The sequence below is a fragment of the Cupressus sempervirens genome, chromosome 8 (assembly GCF_028749045.1).
Source record: "Cupressus sempervirens isolate cs-2001-9-10 chromosome 8, ASM2874904v1, whole genome shotgun sequence".
Taxonomy (NCBI): Eukaryota; Viridiplantae; Streptophyta; class Pinopsida; order Cupressales; family Cupressaceae; genus Cupressus; species Cupressus sempervirens.
In genome coordinates this window covers 515419490-515443032 of record NC_143125.1, presented here as the reverse complement: position 1 = coordinate 515443032, position 23543 = coordinate 515419490, and positions in this window count along the sequence as shown.

Sequence of the window (23543 nt, the reverse complement as noted above, 5' to 3'; positions counted from 1 at the left end):
AGTCAATTAATGAGGAGGTTTTGATCAACAAGATGTAACAAAAGTACCTAGAGGAAAGGTTGAGTTATGATTATGTATTGAAGTACAAGAATCAGTTAAGACAATGATAACACAATGTATTGATGATCTACTTTGAGGATTACAAAATGATTGGCTACACTTAGAAAGATTGGAAGAATAAGGTTGGACAAAGTTCATTTGCCAAGCTTGACCAAGTTGATAGAAGGTGCCGAGCAAAGTTAGTGCAAGCTGAGCAAAAAGTTAGTTGGAGCTAACTGAAAGAAATTTCTAGTGGATGCCAAGTAATTTAGTAGGTGTCAAGCAAGATAGTAGATGACAAGTGATTTTACAATAGATGTTGAGTAAGACAGTATGTGCCGAGCATTAGTAAATTGATAATGCCTAGCTACTGCATAATGAAAAAGATCGAAGATTTGCCAAATAAAAGTCGACAAGTTTGTTCTCTTGGAACTTGTGAATCAAGAGGAAGATAAGATTGATGAGATAGAGGCATAGAATCTTATGTAAACCAATTTGAAGGTGAATTCAAAAGGATTCTAGGAGAAGTTTCTAGAAAAGACAAGATATGGGGTAGATACATTGTATCCTACCTAATCCATTGAAATCCCTAATTTTTGAGATGGATAATAAGAGGGAAAAGAGTTCTAATTTCCTATATGTAGGGATGTTTGGTCATGAATAAAAGAGATTAGAGAGTTTTGGATGCAAAAATCTGACAAGGAGAAGGAAGAGGTTTTGTTTCATCAAGTGACCCAAGGAAAGAAGTCTGCAATGGCGAACTAAGCAAGAAGGCTTGAAGAGGATAATGCTTGAAGGGTGAAAAAGTTGTTAGAGTTGCAAAGATTGGAAGCCAAGTAGAATTTAGCACTAAATAGTGATCTATAATCTACAAGTAAGATTGTCATTGTATCAAATCAAAAGCTCTATTGTTACTTTCTAACAATTATATAAGATTAGGGTAAATCTTTTGGAGAAAGGTTGACTTAATAGTCATTAGAAAATCCTTTAATAGGGTGACATTCCAAGTGAATGGCCTAAAGTCCTTTAACAAGGCTCACTTTTAATAAGGTGATTGGAATCCCTTAATCGGGTCACATTTAACAGTGTGTGTTGTGACCTTTAACAGGGTTGGCCTTTAATAAGGCATCACTTCAGAAGAATGAAAAAGGAGTAGCATGTTACTGGTGGTTTTTCCCAAATTGGGTTTCCACGTTAAATCATTGTGTCAAGTGTACTAATGGATGTGTTGTGTTTTATGCTTTATACTTCTACATGTTAATGTTACAGTAACATATCGGTTTTGATTAACACACAATGAATGCATGCATGGTTAAGGATGTCATATGTGTTCACTGAATTGTGAAAAGTTTTATTTTGTACATCTGGACCTTGAATAACTGATTCACCCCTCCTCCCCCGAGTTATTGTAAAAGAATTCCAACAATTGGTGTCAGAGCATAGTTGCTTAAGAGGATTAGTTTTAAGGTACTAAAATCATAAAAATCAAGATGTCAAAAAGAGAGGTACCCAAGCTAAATAGAGATAACTTTCCTGCATGGCAAAGTTTGATGAAGCTACACCTTGGAGGACTTGGAGATTATGCACAATCTTGCATTTTAGTAGCACATGTTGATCCAGTAGGAGCCCTAACTGGTGAATATTTGAAGAAAAAGAAAGAGCACAATTAGGCTATGTTGGAGATTGCCTCTACCCTAAGCTACATTGAGTTTGATGATATCAAAGACCTTAAAAGTGCAAAGTAGATGTGGGATGCCCTAGACACCATCTATGGAGGAGACAAAAATGTTCAAAGAGCCAAGTCAGAGAGCCTTAGAGGTAAGTTTGATGACATGAGAATGGAAGAAGGTGAAAACATTGCTCAATATGTTGCTAGAATAAAAAGAAGTTGTTAGTGCAATAAAAGGTGCAACTAGTAAAATAGATGATGATATTGTGCTAAGTAAAGTCTTGAGAACATTTTTTCCTATATATGTCATTAGAGTGTCTACAATCCAACCCTTGAAGGTTTGGTAGGAAGACTCACTGCTTTTGAGTTATCTAATTTTGAAAACTACAGACTAAAGAGTATGCCAGGAAATGATCTTACCCTTGAAGGTTTGGTAGGAAGACTCACTACTTTTGAGTTATCTAATTTTGACAACTACAGACTAGAGAGTATTGAATGAACTTTCAAAGCAAAATTGTTACTAAAGGATTCTAAGGAGGTAGAGCCAAAGAAGAAGAAAAGAAAGATAAAGTATGCATCCAATGATAGTAGTATAGATGAGGAAGAAATTGAACAATTGGAGGCATTACTGGAAAGAAGATTTCATAGAGGTAAAGGCAAGTTCAAAGGTAAGCTGCCTATCATTTGTTTTAATTGCAATGAAGTTGGCCATATTGCAGCAAGATGTACATAGAAGAAGAAATTCAGAGAAGGGAACACGCACAAAAACAAAAGAGAAGATGATGGAAGAGACTACAGAGATAAAAGCAAGAAGTCATACTACATTATTGATGAACATGACTCTAATGAAAATGATGATGAATTGGTACATGTTGCAATGAAGGATGAACCAGATGATGATGAGGCTACTGCACTTATGACTTGTGTGAACAAGAATGACAAATGGATCATTGATAGTGGATGCTCACATCACATGATTGGAGACAAAACTAAGTTCATTACCTTAATCTATTATGATGGAAATAGTGTAAGATTTGGTAATGATGCACCATGTTTAATAAAAGGAAAAGGTTCTATCAACCTCACAGACAAGATTTCATGTGACAATGCTTATTATGTTGAAGGATTAAATTATAACTTGTTAAGTGTGTCACAATTGAATAATTTGGGGTGCAAAGTTGAGTTTGAAAATAAATCAGTCAAGATATATGATACAAATGGAAACTTTATTGGAAAAGGTGATCTAACTAGGATTAATCTATTCTATTTGGATATAGAAGATGCTACTTGTCTTATTGAAAAATTTGATGATGTATAGCTTTGGCACAAAAGACTGTCATGTTAACTTTGATAATCTAATTAGTATCAACAACATGAAAATAGTTAGAGGTTTGCCTAAGTTAAAGAAACTAGAAAATATAATGTCCAAACAATGTCAACTAGGAAAGATGACAAAGTAAAGCTCATACCTTTAAGGAAATACTTGAAATTATTCATACAGACTTGTGTGGACCTATTGAAGTGCAAAGCTACAAAGGAGATAGGTATATAATGCTACTTGTTAATGATTACTCTAGAATGATGATAGTCATGTTTCTAAAACAAAAATCAAATGCTTTTCAAATGTTTAAATGGTACTTGGCAAGAGTTGAAAAAGAAACAAGCAAGAATTTGAAATGTTTGAGATCAGACAAAGGAGGTGAATTCACTTCACATAAGTTTGAGATGTTTTGCAATGATAGAGGAATCAAGAGATAGACATCAGCACCTAGGACCCCTCCACAAAATGGAATTGTTGAAAGAAGAAATAGGTCCGCAATGGACTGTGCCAAAACACTCATGATGGAGAAAAATGTTGTTCTAAAATACTGGAGAGAAACTGTAAGTACTTTTGTATACACCTTGAACCATGTACAAGTAAAGAAAGGTACTCACTCAACACCTTTTGAACTATGGTATGGTCATCCACCTAATGTGAAATCTTTTAAGGTATTTGGAAGCAAATGCATATTTTTAAAGATGTTAGGAGTGGAAAGTTTGATACAAAGAGCGAAGAAGGTATATTCCTTTGTTACTCCACAAGAAGTAAAGCTTATAAGTGTTTAAGTACTAATACTAAAAAAATTGTGGAAAGTGCAAATGTGAATTTTGATGAGTTTACAGAAGCACATGAGGCTAAACCTACAAAAGAACCAGAAGATTACAAGACATTTGTATACTATTATGAAGGAATGCTTATTGAAGAAGATGCTACAAATCATGCAACAAGCCAACACCAAATTTCAACAACTATCGAGTCACATTCTATGAATGTCGAGCTGCATTCAGATGCCAAGTTGTAGAATGAGGAAAATGCACAATCTGACTCTAAGATTAGCGCACATGAAAGAGATGTTGAAACACTTGATAGAGATGCACATAGTGATACTGAAGCTGAGAGACAAAATGCAGCCACAAGAACTAAGCCTAGACTATCCAAATATGTTAAAAGACATCATCCTACAGGTCAAATCATTGGAGACAAAGATGCAAAGCCAATGACAAGAAATAGGTTGAGAGGTGAATCATGTTTGTTAAGCATGAAGGAACCTAAGATAGTGAGAGATACATTGGGAGATGATGACTAGTACAATGCTATGGAAGAGGAAATTCAACAGATATAAAAGAACAAGCCTTGGAGCCTAGTTCCTAGAATAGAAGACAAGAATGTGATTAGCACAAAATGGGTATTCAGGAACAAGCTAGATGAGAATGATGAAGTGACAAGAAACAAATCAAGACTAGTTTGCAAAGGGTATCCACAAGAAGAAGGAATTGACTATGGTGAAACATTTGCTCCTATTGCAAGAATGGAAGGAGTCAGAATTTTGCTTGCTTATGTAGCATATAAAGGTTTCAAAGTTTATTAGATGGATGTTAAGTTTTCATTTATGAATGGCATATTAAAAGAAGAGGTCTACATAGAACAACTAGAAGGATTTGTTGATAAAAATAATAAGAACATGGTATGTAGATTACGCAAAGCCCTATATGGATTAAAATAAGCACCAAGAGCATGGTATGAGAGACTTCATACTTATCTTGTTAAGATTAGATTTGAAAGGACATAATAACAACAATTTGTACATGAAGATAGATAAAGAAAAAGGTAAATTGTTATCTGAAGCATTTGTTGATGACATCATATTTGGAGGACAAGATGCATTGTGTAAAGATTTTGCAAATCAGTTAAAGCAAGAGTTTGAAATGTCAATGTTTGGTGAGATCAAATTCTTTGTGGGATTACAAGGCTATCAAATGAAGTATGGTGTATATATCACTCAGTTAAAATATGTCAAGGAGATATTGAAGACATTTGGACTTGAGGATTCAAAACTAGTAAGTACACCTATCGTAACAACACTCAAGCTATCAAAGAGTGATGTTTCAGCTAAGATCAATCAAACATTATACAGATCCATGATTGGAAAATTGCAATATGTAGTACACAATAGACCTAATATTGTATTAGCTATGGGGATAGTTGCTAGATTCTCTACTAACCCTAGAGAGAACCATTTGATGGCTGTGAAAAGAATAATGAGATACTTGAAAGGAACGGAATAGTATGGTTTATACTATAAGAAGAATGAAAATTTTGAACTAAAAGCCTACACTTATGTTGATTGGGTTGGAAATATTGATGAAAGGAAAAGCACCAGTGGAGGAGCATTTTTATTAGGCAGAAGACTTGTTACATGGACAAGAAAGAAGAAGAGTACATCATTAGAAGATCAAAAGATTGAAAGAAAGAAAGAGGAAAAAAGTAGAAAACAAAAGAGGGAGATATTTAGATATTTTGTTGATCCATGGAAGAAGTTTTGAGTTATATTTTGTAACTTAAGGAGTTGTTGATAGAGGGAGAAGTTTTATTCACAAGTTTTTCTTTTTGTTATTGCCTTACTGTTTTAACCTAATTAGTTTGATAGAACAAGATGTTTATCATTTGCTTGACTGGTTGATCAATTTGGTTTACCATCGATGCCAAAGAGGGAGATTATTGATATATGATTGAAAATATCATTTGAGTAGAAAGATTGCTAAAAAAAGACTGTGTTTTCAATCATTATTTTGTCACTGATGTCAAATCTGCTATATGTTGGTAAGACAATTTCTTATATGTTTCAAGCACTATCACTTAGTTGATTGATGAGGACATTTTGATCAACAAGATGTAACAAAAGTACCTAGAGGAAAGGTTGAGTTATGATTATGTATTGAAGTGCAAGAATTAGTTAAGACAGTGATAACATAATGTATTGATGATCTGCTTTGAGGATTACAAAATGATTGGCTACATGTCATGCCCTAAATTTATGAGGCGAAACACAACCAATTTTTTTCTTTCTTTTACAAGGTAAACTAGAGGTATTATGAATTGAACTTTACATGTTTGAAAGTTCTATCGAACTATTAGGTATGACATAGTAGCTAGTATTGCATCGATGCAATTAATATAGGTGAAGATGTTTTACAGCATGGTATTTTGAATTGTTTATCATTTATTCACTATCCATAAATTACTATTCATCAAACTTTTATTTTTCTCTATCTGAAAGTCATTCTATTATGATTTAATAGATAGGGTATATATAGAGTTCCCATGGAGAATTATGCTTCTAATATCAATTATCACTAGTTACCCTTAACTAGGATTCATGGTTTATTGCTCGAATTAATAAAGAAACATCATCTAGAACTGACCAAATTTAGTACATATACTTATCCGTCCAATGATTCCTATATATATAATTTAGTTACCTAATTATTGCTAAATTAATCCTATATTCCAATGTTTATTCACCATGATACAATTAATCCATAACATAGGCACTTTATAATTGATTTAAATGTATCATAGTAATCCCAATTAATGAAACATATTATTGATTATTCCCTTTAATAATATATGTAATTAGTTCATTAACTCCTAAATATAACTTTTTAATTTGCTTAGGTTCAACACCAATGTTTCTCCAACTCATACCACTCATATCCTAAATTTTGTTTTCTTTCCTTTTCTTTTTGTTCTAATCACTAACACATGTCACCAAAATGACTAGCCCTAAACATTTGAAGAAACTTTTTTAGCATCATAAATTACTTATTTTATCTTTATTAGTCTCAAAACATAATCTAAATTTCTTGAATTTAATATAATCCAATTTCTTTTTATACCCCTAACACTCTTCTAATCTTGCTTAAACAAAATAAAACTTACCTAATAACCAAAACCCATTTCTTCCTCTACACATCACATGGAATAACAAGAAATTAAAATAAATTTACTTTAATGAACTACTTAACTACCTCCCCTCCCCCATGACCTACTAACTATCCTATCAAATCTCCAACCTAATTTCTTAACTTCCTTGTTAATTTGTATTAACACATGCCTTATACAAACATCACACAATCCTCCAAAGTTACTTTATTAGCCCCCCCACAAATATCATATACCAAATAATATACTAACTAGCCTCCTAATCAACATTCCCACATGAGGCCCCACTACAAAAAAAAAAAATTACTAAATATATCCTAACATCACCTAACATATCTACACATGTCCCAATTTTGAAATATTATTTTGGCCCCTTTTTCTTCACCCAAGCGTACTCTCTTCTAAGCCTAGGGGCATATATTCCTAACTTCACCCTCAACACCAAGGGTCAAGCCAAATATTTGGACTTAGCTTCTTTTTCCAACACAAAGGTTTAGGTGGCATTGATCCCAATATGTCATAGTCTTGACATGGGTCATGTCTCAAACTCCAAAACACTTCTCCCTTCTTTGCATACATATGGAGTCTTCCTTCTAGGTGTGGTGGGGGAAAAGTAAAGTCTAAATTTAAATTTACACTTGTCCCATCTTGTTGGTCACCTAGGAGAAATGACGAGGTCATGTCACATCATGATTACTACCTTTGTGTGAGCCCAAGGTTAGGCCTTGTCAACTCACCTAGGGGGGACCACATTTTTTTCTTTTATCACTTTTTGTTTGGGAAAATGGTTTGAAAATAATGTGAAGGATGTCTTCCATTAGTTGGTTATGGTGTAAGTTTTGTACATTCATTGTTAGACTTTAATTTAAATGTTTTTTTTTTTAAATTTTGATTTCTTATATTTAGTGTAGCATATTTGTGAGACACATCCTTAATTCACGTGACTCTATTAGTGATGGAATGTTTAGTACTTATTAGGGTGAGTGGACATAAGTCTAGGAGTCTAGTTAAGTCCTTAGGATCTCATTTGATTAACATTATACATTTTGTTTTCTATTTCTCATAAGGTGATTACTTTATTTATTTATTTTTGACAAGATTCTAAGTATATTCTCCTAAATATTTCAAGGTACTGTAATAGGGGAAGGTTATTTTTTCCATTCCTCATACATTTTCCAAAGAGGAAATGTGGACTTACACCAAGTCTAACTTAAATTTGGTCTAAGTTCTTACTTGTCTTAAGCTAAATTTTTTTGGTGTTTGCCTATTCCATCATAAAATTCTAAGTGAATATATTTGTTGATAGGATGGTATTGTCTTCTTAGCAAATTTGTTTAAACTTTGAAAAAAAAAATGAATAAATGATTATACATATGCAATGAATTATCAAAGAAGATAATTTTCTTCTAAGCTATGAAATGCACATCATATAACTTTTCAATGCAACACATATATTTTGAATTTGACCAACTAATGATATTCTTTCACATATCATTTATGAAACTTTTCCACCAAATGATTTACAAATAGGATAAGAAGATGGCTCTTATTACATAATTTCATCATATTACATCAAATTTCACAATAGATATTTTCTTACAAGTAAAGTATATACCATCACTAAATCTTTCCTTTCAATTTTTCAAACAATAAATTATGATGACAATACTCTTTTACATAGAAATGAAATCACAATGGAACTTGAAGAACACAATACATTTAAGATGACATAAGACATGGGTCTCTCTTTACACATTTGATATTTTTTTCAACATTGTCAAGGGAGAAACCTTAACATCTTCAAGGAATCCATTTCCACAAAACCTACACATGCACACAAACTAGGAACTATGGAGGCTCACCTCCCATCCTAGGCTTCTATGAAGCCACCCACCAAGTAGGGGAAACAAGAACCAAATGAGTTACACACATCTGTCACTTGCCATTGCATGAACACTACAAAAAACACAAAACAACTCTCTCCCATGGCTTGCACAATGATCCACCATTGGAATCATCTCACATTGCATGAAGGTGGGCTCTTCAAAGAGGGGATGACATAACCAAACATAAACATCACACTTGCCATTGCAATTTCGCCTCTCAAGGCCATTATAAACATCTTCTCCTTACTCACACAAACCCCTTATATCTCCCAAAATAACAAAGGTACATGGCTTCAATGGAGCCCATACTCCATGAAATAAAGCAAATCCCTCATCATGAGGTAACTCTCTCAACTACAATGTTGAGCCCAACTATGCCCTTTACCCAAGGCTTCTCTTCCCTCCAAAGGGTGAGTGAAGCCTTCACACCCATGAATACATTCAAACTCATATTCAAACAAGAAGATCAAGAAGAGAACAAAACTAAAGGAAAATCTTCAAGAGCACATAGCACAATCACATTTCCACAACACGATGCCAAAGTCTATAATGCAATATTCACAATGCAATGCATACTCCATTGACAAATCCTTCACACTTGCAAATTCATTTTTCCATACTAAAAGAAAGAAGAAAAGAAAGTGAAGCATAGTTTGAAAACACGAACCTTGGTCCAAGCTAGGGTAATGATAGTTGTAGTGGAGCTCCCTTAATCTCCCTCCAAAATCTAACTGTCTCTAAACTTAGAGAGTGGGTGAACAACCCACTAATTTGTCACCTCTCCACTAAAAAGACTCTCTACTAACCCTTTTTTAGTAGGAACATCAAGCCTCCTCTTCCTCACATTGTTGCCCCTTCAAAATAAGAAAGTTGACCAAGTGGGATGGTGAAGGTACACTCATGGGAAACCCCCAAATTTCGAATTGGTTCAAGAGTGCATTCTTTAAGGGGTCCCCTAAGTTAGCTAATCACTAAAATGGTTGAATTTAGGTCCCTAACATGTTATACTACCATTAGGGTGGCTTATTTTCAATAAAATGATACTTTATGATCCCATTTAGGCCCCTTAAAATCCTTGACAAGTTTGAATTCGAAAATCAACATGATGGTGACCCATCCTAACACTCTCTCCCAAGTGGGTATACTTAAACATTAATTGGAAGAAAAGAAAAGGACTAAGATTAAGTGACCTTGTGATCAACACTCTAGGTGACATGTCATCAACACATAGACAAATACAAGTGTCAAGTGACACAATAAAATACATTACACTTCACCATGAATGTCCTTAATGCATCTAAATTATGATTAACCATTTCCTCATATAAACAAATTTACATTACGAAACAAAATACTTTCACAACGAGGCTTTGAATCTTCCAAAGATTTGCCTTGGTTAAACTATGTTCCCATAGGTTTGGAACTTGTTTCCCTCAAGAAATTCCATGGTTCCAGTTTCCTGCACATCAAACTTGAGCATCAGTAGTCCAAGGAGGTCATATAACATGTATATCATAAATGCATAATTCAAATTTTATGAAATCCACATTAACATAATTCAAATAAATTTTCCTTTCCTAGTCATTTCAATTATTCCATTCAAAATGTTAAAATATCAAAATCTGCATATCATAAGTCATCATTATCAAATTACATTTATCTGCATATCATAATCATTCATCTCATAAAGCATCATAATCAAATTAACTTTTATCTACAATCATAAATCATCATAATCAAATTAACATTTCGCATCGCATCAAAATCTAATAGTACCATGTCATAAAACTGCATCCATATGTGTTTGATCATTTTATACACAATAACAGGTTCTTAGTGCATATCATAATGTAACATACTACTGTAGTATCAAAATCAATAGATAAAACAATCCACTGTCCTACTAAGTCTTGAGTAGCTATCAAAATATCAAAGTCTCAAATGTCAAAATGAAATAAAAAGTCTATGCTATAATGGGTCGGGATGAGGCCTCACACTACACTTAGAAAGTTCAAAAGAATAAGGCTGGACAAAGTTCATTTGCCAAGCTTGACCAAGTTGATAGAAGGTGCCAAGCAAAGTTAGTGCAAGCCAAGCAAAAAGTTAGTTGGAGCCGAGAGAAAGCAATTTCTACTGGATGTCGAGCAAGTTAGTAAGTGCCAAGCAAGATAGTAGATGCCGAGTGATTTTACAATAGATGCTGAGCAACACAGTATGTGTCGAGCATCAGTAAAATCATAATGCCGAGCTGCTGCATTATGAAAAAGATCAAAGATTCGCCAAATAAAAGCTGACAAGTTTGTTCTCTTGGAACTTGTGAATCAGAAGGAAGATAAGGTTAATGAGCTAGAGGCATAGAATCTTATGTAAACCATTTTGAAGGTGAATTCAAATGGATTCTAGGAGAAGTTTCTAGAAAAGACAAGATATGGGGTAGATACATTGTATCCTACCTAATCCATCAAAAACCCTAATTTTTGAGATGGATAATGAGCAAGAAAAGAGTTCTAATTTCCTATATGTAGGGATGTTTGGTCATGAAGAAAAGAGGTTAGAGAGTTTTGGATGAAAAAATTTGACAAGGAGAAGGAAGAGGTTTGCTTCATCAAGTGACCCAAGGAAAGAAGTTTGCAATGGCAAACTAAGCAAGAAGGCTTGAAGAGGATGAATGCTTGATGGGTGAACAAGCTATCAGAGCTACAAATATTGGAGCCAAGCATAGTTGAGCATTGAATAATGATTTGTAATCTGCAAGTAAGGTTGTTAGTTGTATCTGATCAAAAGCTCTAGTGTTACTTTCTCCTTTGGAGAAAGGTTGACTTAACAGTCATTGGAAAATCTTTTAACAGGGTGGCATTCCAAGTGAATGGCCTAAAGTCCTCTAACAAGGCTAACTTATAACAGGCTGATTGAAATCCCTTAATTGGGTCACATTTAATAGTGTGTGTTGTAACCTTTAACAGGGTTGGCCTTTAATAGGGCATCACTTCAGAAGAGTGAAAAAGGAGTAGCATGTTACTGGTGGTTTTTTCCAAATTGGGTTTCCATGTTAAATCATTGTGTCAAGTGTATTGATGGATGTGTTGTGTTTTATGCTTTATACTTCTACATGTTAATGTTACAGTAACACATCAGTTTTTATTAATACACAATGAATGCATGCATGGTTAAGGATGTCATATGGGTTCACTGAATTGTGAAAAGTTTTATTTTGTACATTTGGACCTTGAATAACTGATTCACCCCCCTCCCTCCCTCTCAGTTATTCTAAAATAATTCCAACAATTAATTTATTGCTCAAAATGAACATTGAGAATCAAATTCAAATGAATTATAGATATTTGACTCGATTGTTTTAATTAAAGATGGTGATTATGTTATAATAATCATCTTCTTATTTTATATATACTCTAGATATTGTTGTACATTTTATTATTATAGAGATTTAATGAGTATTATGATGTTGTTAATTTTTGTGGATGTCTATTTCTTAAAAAATAATTAATAAATGTTATCTTATAAAATATTTCACATGTGGTATGACTTACTTTAAAATCATGTAAGTTGTTTAAGAAGCACGACATATTTAACTAATTAAATTGAAATAAAATAAATTTAATTAATAAATATAAGCAAAACAAGAAACACTTTTAAAAGGAAAAATAAGCAAAAAATGAAAGCCAAAATAGAAGCTAACAAAAAGCAATCTTGTGAAGAAAACTTGGTGTTGTCTAGAAAGGAATTTAGGTAGCAAACAAAGAAGTAATAATGGAAGTAATTTTAGAAGCAACAAAAAATGAAATAATATAAGTCATATTAGAAGCAATATAAGACATAAATATGGAAGCAAAGCTAGATCCAACAAGCAACATTGGAAACAAAATTAGAAGCAAAATCAAGTGAAATTAGAAGAAAATTTGGATACAAAAATGGAAGCAAAGCTGGAAGCAAAACCAAAAGCAATCCTAGAAGAAACACAAGAAGAAAAATAAAAATTGGAAGAAACAAAGGACATCATAATAGAAGCAAAAAATGACATCACGAAGTAATCCCTAACATCAATCAAGAAGCCAAAAAATAAGTTATTTTCAATGTCATACCAAAAGCAAAATATTAAGCACAATTGCGAGAAAACTAGAAGAAAAAAGGAGAGTAGATGTGGAAGCAAAACTAGAAGACAAATTAGGCACTCATTTAGACACTATTCCCAATGCTATTCTCAATATTATTCCAAACGTTAAAGGAGGCATTATTCTAGTTGTTATTGCTTGTGTAACTTTTTCAATGCAATATATGGTGCAAAACTCGACAATAAAACATAACACTGAAGAGAACATGTAATTAGCGTTGTGTTTGGCATGACATAAATGTCCAACTCGTAAACTCAATGCACTGAATTATGGTACTAATTTTTTATTTTTTAATAGTATTGGGTGGTTTTGCATATTCTTTATCTTATGGTCAGGTGGACATTACTAATTCTTTGCATCATGATATATATTTGATGTATTCCCCTTAAGGAGATGATTGCAATTGTTAATGTAGACATGTATCAATGATTTTAAGTAATGTAGTAATGGAAGTGGATAAATATATTTGACATGTTTATTACCATTGGACTAAATGTTACCTTCAATTGTATGATTTTTTCAAAACTAGTTCAAATTGCTATCATTGTTCATTAACACTTATTCATATATGTTATGTGTTGCAAGTAGCAACATTGGGGAACCTAAGATGACCTTGTTATCTGATTAATATTAGTTTTAATGTTTTGTATATTGTATTATGTCTTGGTTAAGGGCATGTAATATGTAATTGTAATCTTACAATTTTATTCTCTATTTAAACAAAAAAATACATTTCCTTGTTTATCGAGTTGTCCTCTTGGATTCCCTGGTGGGAGCATTATACTCCTAGTCTTGGAAATCTTCCTAGTTCTTACCTTTTATGTTGCCTACTTTTCTTCATTCCTCTTCCCCTACTTTCACCATTTCTACTCTTGGTACATCATTTTTATTAAAATGACAATTTACCATTGTCTCGCTAATATTGTGATATCTTTCTCATTTCTTAATGATACTTAAAAAGTTCTTTTTTTTGGAAACTTGTTGAACAAGGATAAAAAACACAATTTTTTTTTTCAAAAGTACTCCTATTTAAAATGTACAATCCACATGTATTCTTTTTTACAAAATAATTCTTAAGAAATTTTATTACTTAATAAAATAACTCTTAAACAATTTATATTGTAGATAAATATATTAAGATATTATACTAATTTATTTTTACACGTGAACATTCCTTTTGATTTTTAATGCTTCGTTCTGTAATTCTAATCTTTTAGTTCATGATCATACAAGAGTCTATCTCAAAAAATAAAATTATGAAGGCTTTGATCAAAAGAATATAAGCTAGTATTAGGAGAGTTGGAATATTCTTATCAGGTTGGGGAGGACTAAGTTGCATAGTATCCAATGAAATAGAAAAACTTAAATTTTAGAATGAATAAATGATTTTTTTATAACATCTACAAGATGAAAAATTGAGAAATTTGAGAAGTAAATAATTTTTGAAATAAATGTATATTATATGCATAAATAGAAAAAAAATGTTTATTTTGAAATAGATTACGCACCTGCAATAATATAAGAATGATGTTACAATTATCTACACAAATGATTTGATGTCAAAATATTTATTTAATAAAAAATGGAAAGATATATCTAAAAAATAAAAATAAAATAATTTATTCATTCTTTTCACTCTAAAAAACAAAAAAAAATCAAAAGACATGATGCATCATAGTTCCTACCATATGTGGGTGGTTGTTGAATTTGTAAATCTGTGTTTAATTAAAGTCTAGCCAATGTCGATTGATTAAGTGAGAAAAATAGTGAACATGGCATTTAGTGGAATTCATAGTAAAGTTGTACAACACAATCTAGTATGAACTAAACACTAGAACTTACATAGTTTAAGACACAACAACTAACATAGATGTTGCATATATTGACTAGAGTCAGTAATTCCTTTTGACATTAGATATTTACATTGTCTAGATGGTAATTTATCTTCCTAAAGTCCAGGAATAAGTTTTATTAGAGAAATGTACATGAAAATTTTGAAGTTCCTCCATACACAATATTGAAACTTGCAAACTTGATAGATACATGTATATGACATCTAATATATAAATAGTCTAGAAGCTAAACACTTGATGCAACTTCCTAAATAGTTTTATGAACAATTATTTCAAACTGCAAAAGAAGCTTTGTGAACCACAATTTATTTATGGTTTTTTCAATCTGGAAAGAAGCATTTGGTAGTGCATGAGTTACAAAACAATATTTTGCAAATATATTGAAAGTATCTAATTAAACTAGCCATTTTACCTATTTTATTTGACTTGATTAAACATGTAGTTATTTTCTTGTCAAAATGTGGTACCTGCAAAATTGCTAACATTGTCAATGCATGTGCAATTCATGGTTGTAAGAATCAATTGCATTTGCTTCATGTCTTTGGAGGCTAGCCAAGGAATGTTGGATAGTTCCTCTATGAAGGTTAGTTGATGTATAGTGATTCTTCAGAAAGAGCTCTAATGAATCAAATAAACAATCTCAAATATTATATGTAAATGAACTGTGCACAACCCTTCTTGCTTGAGTACATTGTCGATGTTAGAAGTAAAAATTTTGTTTTTGTTTCTATATTTTTCTGCATCTACATTTTCAATGTTTTGTATTTTAGCTTTACTTTTTGCCATCACTTTTTTGAGCTAGCTTGTCTATGTTGCAAGAATGAAAATATCACTACTATACTTAGCAAACTAAATATTTTTTAGGCCATAAAATAATAGATAAGTTCAAATTAGCAGGGAATTGATAGCTTAACTTGGCTTGAGGTATTTGCAACATATTGTGGGTCTCTTATGGATGTAGTATATTTACTTTGAAATTGACAAATGGTATTTGTTTCTTGCAAAAGGAAAATGTGTAGTTAGTGATAGAGAGCTTCATTATTATATTCAAAAAACTACAACAATTAGCCCAAGAAATAACAAATAAGTTCATGTGAGTAGGGAGTTGACAACTTACCTTGTCTTGTGGTGTTTGCAATGGTGTTTTGCAAAAGGAAAATGTATAGTTAGTGACATACAACTAAAAATTATATTGATTATTAGAAAATAGATTAACTGTATGCATGGAAATAGTGAAGAGAATATGTTTGACCTAATTTTTATTATACTACTATCATGATATATGTCTTGTTGGTGCTCCAAAAATATCATTTTAATATTTTATAATACTGCTACTATGTTATGATTCTACATTGTTGCTGCATTTTTTTACTAGATCTAAGACCTTCTATCTAAAATAAATCATATGGTCAATATTTAAATTCATAATAATGCATTATAAATATATTGCATTGACTTAATGAAACTGCTACTAGCATGGTGATATGTGGCCTTATCGCTGCTTGCATTGAAAAATATGTAGTGACTATCTATCTAAGATTTACAAATTAACTTTACCGATGGTCCCTAAGACTCTCGCACATTTTTTCTTGTGTGAATAGACTTCTAATGCTATTCATTTTAACTAGAAGGGCCCGACTTCTACCTTTAGGATGACATTTGATACATTAAGGAAGAGTGTTCGAAACTCATTTCCACCCCTTAAGAATTTTTCTTTGTAAAAAGGAAAAAATTGAATAATTGTTGGCATTCATTTTTGCCTTGGATAATTTTAATGAAATGGATTGAATAGTAAACTTATAAAAACAATATTGACATGATGAAACATATGTTTATTGCTATTTACAGAACTAAAATTAACATGCACTATAGATTTCTAGGAAGCGTATTGTCTTATAGTGACAATTAACAACATAAATTGAGTGTTGTTGCTTCTAAGAGAAAATAATCATACCATTTTTAAAATAAAAAAATTGTTTTGAAAAAAAAAAGCTATAAATAATGAAATGCAAGTTGAATTTTTAAGGACTTTATTAATTTTCATGACACTTTAATTTTTCATTTAGACAATGTGTTCAATATTGCTGAAAATTACCTCATCTTGTAGTGTTTGCAACAAGTTGTGTGTCTCTTATGAGTGGAGTCTATTGCTTTTGAAATTGATAAATTGTATCTATTTTTTTGCAAACAGAAAGTGTGTAGTTGGAGACTTTATGTCTAAGATTTACAAATTTGACTCTGACATATTTTTTTCTTGTTAGAATAAACTTCTAATGATATTCATATCAACTAGAGGAGCTTGACTTCTACTTTTCATCCAAGACAATACATAAGACTTGAAAGTTGAACCAAATAGGCAGAAGAGGTTTTCAATGAATTCTGATTTCTAGAAAGCATATTGTCTTAAAGTGAAAAATTAACAACATAAATTGAACATTGTTGCTTCTAAGAGGAAACATCATGAAAATATTTCTTTTAAATTATTTTGAAAAAACTAAGCCATTTGTGCATATTCAAGTATTGCCCATGTCTTTGTGGCTTCTTTGATTATTACCAATTAGTGAAGGTTGTATAAGAATGCCTAGACATATTTAAAAGTGCACCAGTAACTTACTTTCACTAGATTGATAGTTGTTAGTCTTCAATTGTCATCAAAATTGTGCATACATCTTTGACTTTAATATATGTATCCTAGGCATGTCATATCAGTAAAACTATTGACTTATAACACTAGATTGATGTGTGTTAATAACAACATTCAAGACCTAATTTAATAGCTTTAATATTTTCTTCATGGTCACCAAAAGTACTATAGTGGCATTTAGACTACTCCAAAATGATTATTTTTTCGTTCCATATTTTGTGTAACTCTATATGGCTAACATTACATTTTAAAATATGCTAAGAAACATGTTATTGTTAATATCAATTTTAAAATTTTATAGGGTATACCACTTGTCAGTGGGATTGCATTGGTAAATGACACATGGACAAAAGCACTATCCAAGAAACTTGTTGTTTGGTGGCCATGGGTATTCTCGAGTTACGAAACTTAATGCTTTTAACAAAGTTTTTTTTCCTTTCCCAAGTTAACTTATATAGGTGGTAAGAATAATAGACTGAGATGTAATTATATTTGATGAATATGTAGGTTTGAAGTAGAACTTCTTACATGCCATGGGTAATAAAATTTACCCTAGAATATATTATACATAATTTTTTCTGTAATTTATAAAGCAAGCACATTTATTTTTTATTCGAGGAGGAGATTGAGGTGTACAAACAACTAGATCCTGGCACTTGTGTACTTGTTGATTTTGAAGGCATTATGTAAAATTCACCTAGATGTATGAGGAAACTTTCCTTCTACCGATAGCATATAGGTATTCTCATTTAAGAAATTATGGTATGGGATAACAATAATTTATAACTAAGAAATTTATTTTTATTGTGTGTTATTCATGCCTCTAGTCTCTTTAGTTTGCTATGTAAAAAATATTGGTTTTTGTTTCATATTGTATTGTGAAAAAATAAGAATAATTCAACAACATTTTAGGTTTCTTTATTTGGAGATTTAAAAATCTTTTATTCTCTAATGTTAAATTCCTTTCGTATATCTATCTATTTTTGGTTGTGTTTAACTGATTGAATTCTCATATGTTTTTCATTTTGATCAATGTTTCCTTTGAAGATAAGTACCTATTGATCATGTTGTACTTAATCAATACAATTATATTTATCTACATAATGTTTCAAAGGCGATCTCTATTTGAAGGTTATCTTTGTCTAGAGGTGTTTCTATTTGAGGTTGATTCTATTCAAAGGTGTTTTCTATCCAGAGATGATTTTTGTCTGGAGGCAATCTTTATTCGCAAGTGATTTTTGCTTGGAGGTAACTTATGTCTAGAGATGTCTTATGTTTGGAGGTGACTTTTTTTTAAACGTGATTTCTATTCGGAGGTGATCTCTATCTAGAGGTGATTTATGTCTGGAGGTAATTTATGTCTAAAGGTGTCTTCTATAGTGTGGTGTTTGTGTGGAGTGTTGTTGCTAGGTGTATGATATGTGGTGTTCATGTAGTGTGCAGTGTGTGGTGTGTAGTGAGGGACATACAATGTGAGGTGTGGTATTTGTATAGTGTGTTGTTTCTAGGTGTGTAGTGTGCAACTTGGTGTTTATGTGGTGTGTTGTTGCTAGGCATGTGGTGTGTAATGTCTAGCATGTAGTGCGGGTGGAGTACGAAGGGAGGTAGTACAAAAGATGGAGGGAGATGTTGCATGAAGATTGGAAAGAGAATACAAACTCAATTGTAAATAATATTATAACACCGAATCCATCAAATAAATGCCAAACATGAATATATATCGAATACGCATAACCTCCAATTAATATTTGCATACAAAGATGATGCTCCGATTTGCCAAATCCAAGAAAAGTATTATAAGTGACAGAATAGGGCGAGGGTTGAATCCAATTGAAACTAAAATAGCTAGGTAGGGAAGATCTTCCACTTTTGAAATGATGAACAATCTAGAACTCCAACACGAATTCGTAAATACAAAGAAATAATCCAAATCACATACCTAAAACAACCTACAAGATGACCTTATAAAGGGCTTCAGGGAAACTTCCTGAAGGATTACAAAAAAGTTGACATGCCCACAAGTCATGACAAAATAAAACAAAGAGTGAGCCCCTTTATTAATTAAATCAATCAATTAAATAAGTCCTTGTGATATTATTTGATTTTTAGGACCATTTAATTAATTAACCTAATTAAATATTTTATAGAAAATTGGGGACATTATAAATTCTTGCCACCAAAAGATTGCTTGTCCTTAAGCAATTCACTATCCAACCCACATCATCAATTCCTACATCCCAAATCAAATACACAAGTAGAGTGTGTGAGTTGACATTAAACCTCTGTTGCAACACACAGTCATCCAACTTTCATTGTGCCACTTTGATATAAACATTGTGGTACTCTTCACTATAATGCCAATGATACTAATCAATAAAATCATTTATGTTGTCATCTTCAAAAATTACTTTGGGTATGGTCATAGGCACAAACACTGATGCTAGCACAAACTTAGCCACTAACATGACCATGAATAGTGATCACTATTATACTCTTTACTGGAAATGTCCTATGGATAAATCTTGTATAATATTCCCAATAGGTAAAACCTTGATGAAGAGTAACTCAAGGAAGGGAGCCTTGGTCAAGAGTATGTTTATGAAGGGGTCCTCAGTCATGAGTGCCTTAGTAACAGGAGTGGTGAAGGGTGCCTTGTCAGAGGAAGCCTCAATAAAGAGTAACTTGGCAAAGGGAATCTTGGCCATGAATACCTCAACAAAGAGAGCCTCAACAATGCACATCTCCTTAGCGATGTACATCATGACATAAGTAGCCACTGTAATGGACCTATCCACAATGATGAAAACACAATGACAATAGAGACAACCATGACAATGATGGACATAACTACATCCACGATGACAGCAACAAACATAGCCACAATGGCAACAATGGACACAACGATGATGATGTACACAAACTCAATGATGACAAACATAGACTTGACGATAATGATGGACATAGACTCGACAATGAAAGACATGCTTGATGACGATGATAGAGACAATGATGGTGATGAACATAAAATCAACGACGGACACAGTGATGACAACAAACATACTGACAATGATAGACACAAACTTGACAATAGACATGTTGATAAACATAACTACAATGACTAACATAGACTTGGTGATGGTGACTAACACGACAATGGTGATGGACATGGTGACAGTGATGGACATAGTGATGGTGATAGACACAATGACAGTGATGGACACAATGATGGCGACAAACACAGATATGACAACAACAATGGACATAACTATGGTGATGATGATGGAAACAACAACAAACACAATAATAGTGATAGATATACAACCTTGGTGATTGACATGACAAGGAAGATGGACATAGCTTTAGTGACAAACACATAGCCTTGACAATAAACACAACCTTTGTGCTTGATAGTGCCTTGAAAATGGGCACAACCAAAGGATAAACTCCATATTCAACCAATTATGGTTTCTTTTGCAAGGAATCATTTATAGCATCTCCATGGATTTGAACAATTGTTGGTAGAGCTTACTCCTTTTTAGGATCACCAATAGGGCCCAAATTTTTATCAAGTTGATCCACAAGTGTTGGTTTGATGAAATTAGTGCGTGAATCTTCTTCACCATTTTCATCATCTTAAAGTTTTGGGTGCTTTCCACTTGTAGGCATATAAACAAATTCTTGTGAATCCTCATGTGACTCTTCATTTTCCTCTTACGATTGTATGACTTCATCTTGTAGCCACTTATCAACCTCCTGCTTTAGACCATTGTTGAAAATTTTATTGCACTGAGATGTCGGATATTTCATTCACAATTCTATATAATCCTTTAGAGATGTATCTCAATCCCATCCACCAATGAACCTATCTTGCTTGATTTTCTTCAATGTCTCAACCAATGCATCACTCAACACCATGATTTGAACTCAATACCTGATAGGCTGGCAAGATCACTTGCTCTGATACCATTGTAATGTTTCAAAGGTGATTTGTATCCGAAGGTGATCTCTGTCCAAAGGTGTTTCTATTTGAGGGTGATTCTGTCCGAAGGTATTTCCTATCCGAGGGTGATTTTTGTCTGGAGGCAATCTCTATCTAGAGGTGATTTATGTCTGGAGGTAATTTATGTCTGAAGGTGTCTTCTGTCGAAAGGTGGCTTTTATTCAAATGTGATTTATGTCTAGAGGTGATATATGTTCGGAGGTGATTTATGCCTGAAGGTAATTTATATCTAGAGGTTTCTTCTATCATGAGATGTATGGTGTGGTGTTTGTACAATGTATTATTGCCAGGCGTGTGATATGTGGTGTTTGTGTAGCATGCGATGTGCGACATGTGATGAGGGACACAGTGTGTGGTGTGGTGTTCACATGATATGTTGTTGCCAGGCGTACAATGTGTGGTGTGGTGTTTGTGCAGTGTGTTGTTGCTAAGCGTGTGGTGTGCACTGTGCAATGTGTGGTGAGAGACACATTTACATGTAGTGAGGCTGAAGTACAAAGGGAGGTAGTATGATAGATGGAGGGAGGTATTGCATGGAGATTGAAAAGAGAATACAAACTTAAATGCAAATAATATTAGCACACTGAATCCATTAAATAAATGCCAAACATGAATAGATATTGAATATAGATAACATCCAATTAATTCTCACATACAAAGATGGTGCTATGATTTTCCACATCCAAGCAAAGTATTATAGGTGGCGAAATACGGTGAGGGTTGAATCACACCAAAATTGAAATAGCCAAGTAGGGAAGATCTTCCACTTCCAAAATGGCGAGCAATCCAAAACTCTAATAGGAACTCAAAAATACAAAGAAACAATCAAAATCACACACCTAAAACAACCTACAAGATGACCTTATAAAGGGCTTTAGGGAAACTTCCCAAACGATTACAAAAATGTTGACATGTTGACAAGTTACGACAAAATAAAATAAAGAGTGAACCCATTTATTAATTAAATTAATTAATTAAATAAGTCCTTGTGATATTATTTGATTTAGGACCATTTAATTAATTAATATAATTAAATATTTTATTAAAAATTGCGGACGTTACATTCTACTTATCATGCATGCTAACCAACTTTGATAATTTTATAGTTTTGATATTGAAACGAGTAGAATGGACATATTGATGTTCATTGTTTTAGGAGTAAAATGAAGGTACATCCTAAAATAGAATATTTGCTAAAGGTTTTATTGCCGACCCACTTTTTTGATTCTTGCTTTCATTTATGCATTTTTACCAACTGTGAGCTTATATCAATGGTTCTTGCAAACTTAAGGTGAATACAAATTTGTATTTTCCTTTTTGGAAGATCCTAATTTTCCTTTCTCTTTTTTAATTTTAATGAGAGAGCTATGAGACCTTAGTTAGCTAGAGGTCCATTTATGGATGTCAAAGTCTAAAATTTTTAAGGCTCTAAACTACTGGGTTGTGAATAGCAACAACCCATCTCAATCATTTAGCCAAGTCAAATGGTCAATACAAAAATTTTCACCTTAAGATTTGTTTAGTGTTAACACAATCTTTCCAATCAAGATTTTTACATGCATTTTTCCTCTATTTTTATAGTTCAACTAAGGGTCTCCATTGTATGCAACACCTTGAATACACATACTCTTGACAAATGTGGACATGCATAAACAAATTATTTATTATACCTTTTTCTATATCCATGTTTTTAGATAAGTAGTTAAGCTTTACAATGCAACACTAGAAACATGTGCACATTTAACTCTAGCTTATCAATAACATGACTTCACTATTCACCAAAACTTTGGAATCATCAATAGTTTATAATAAATGTAAAACAAAGTGCCCATAATTTATTTGGGTAAGACATTCATAGAATTATAAAATAGAAGAACTTTTTGGCATTTATAGGGTTTTGGGGGAAATAATAATTGTTGCAACAACAACATAATCTGTGGATGAAAATAGACGAGGAAATAAACAATTTATAGGTCCACAAAGAGCAAATGGACAAAAGCTTCACAAAGTTTTGGATAATGATTGAGGAGTGTGGGCTTCAAACATTTGTAGACTAACT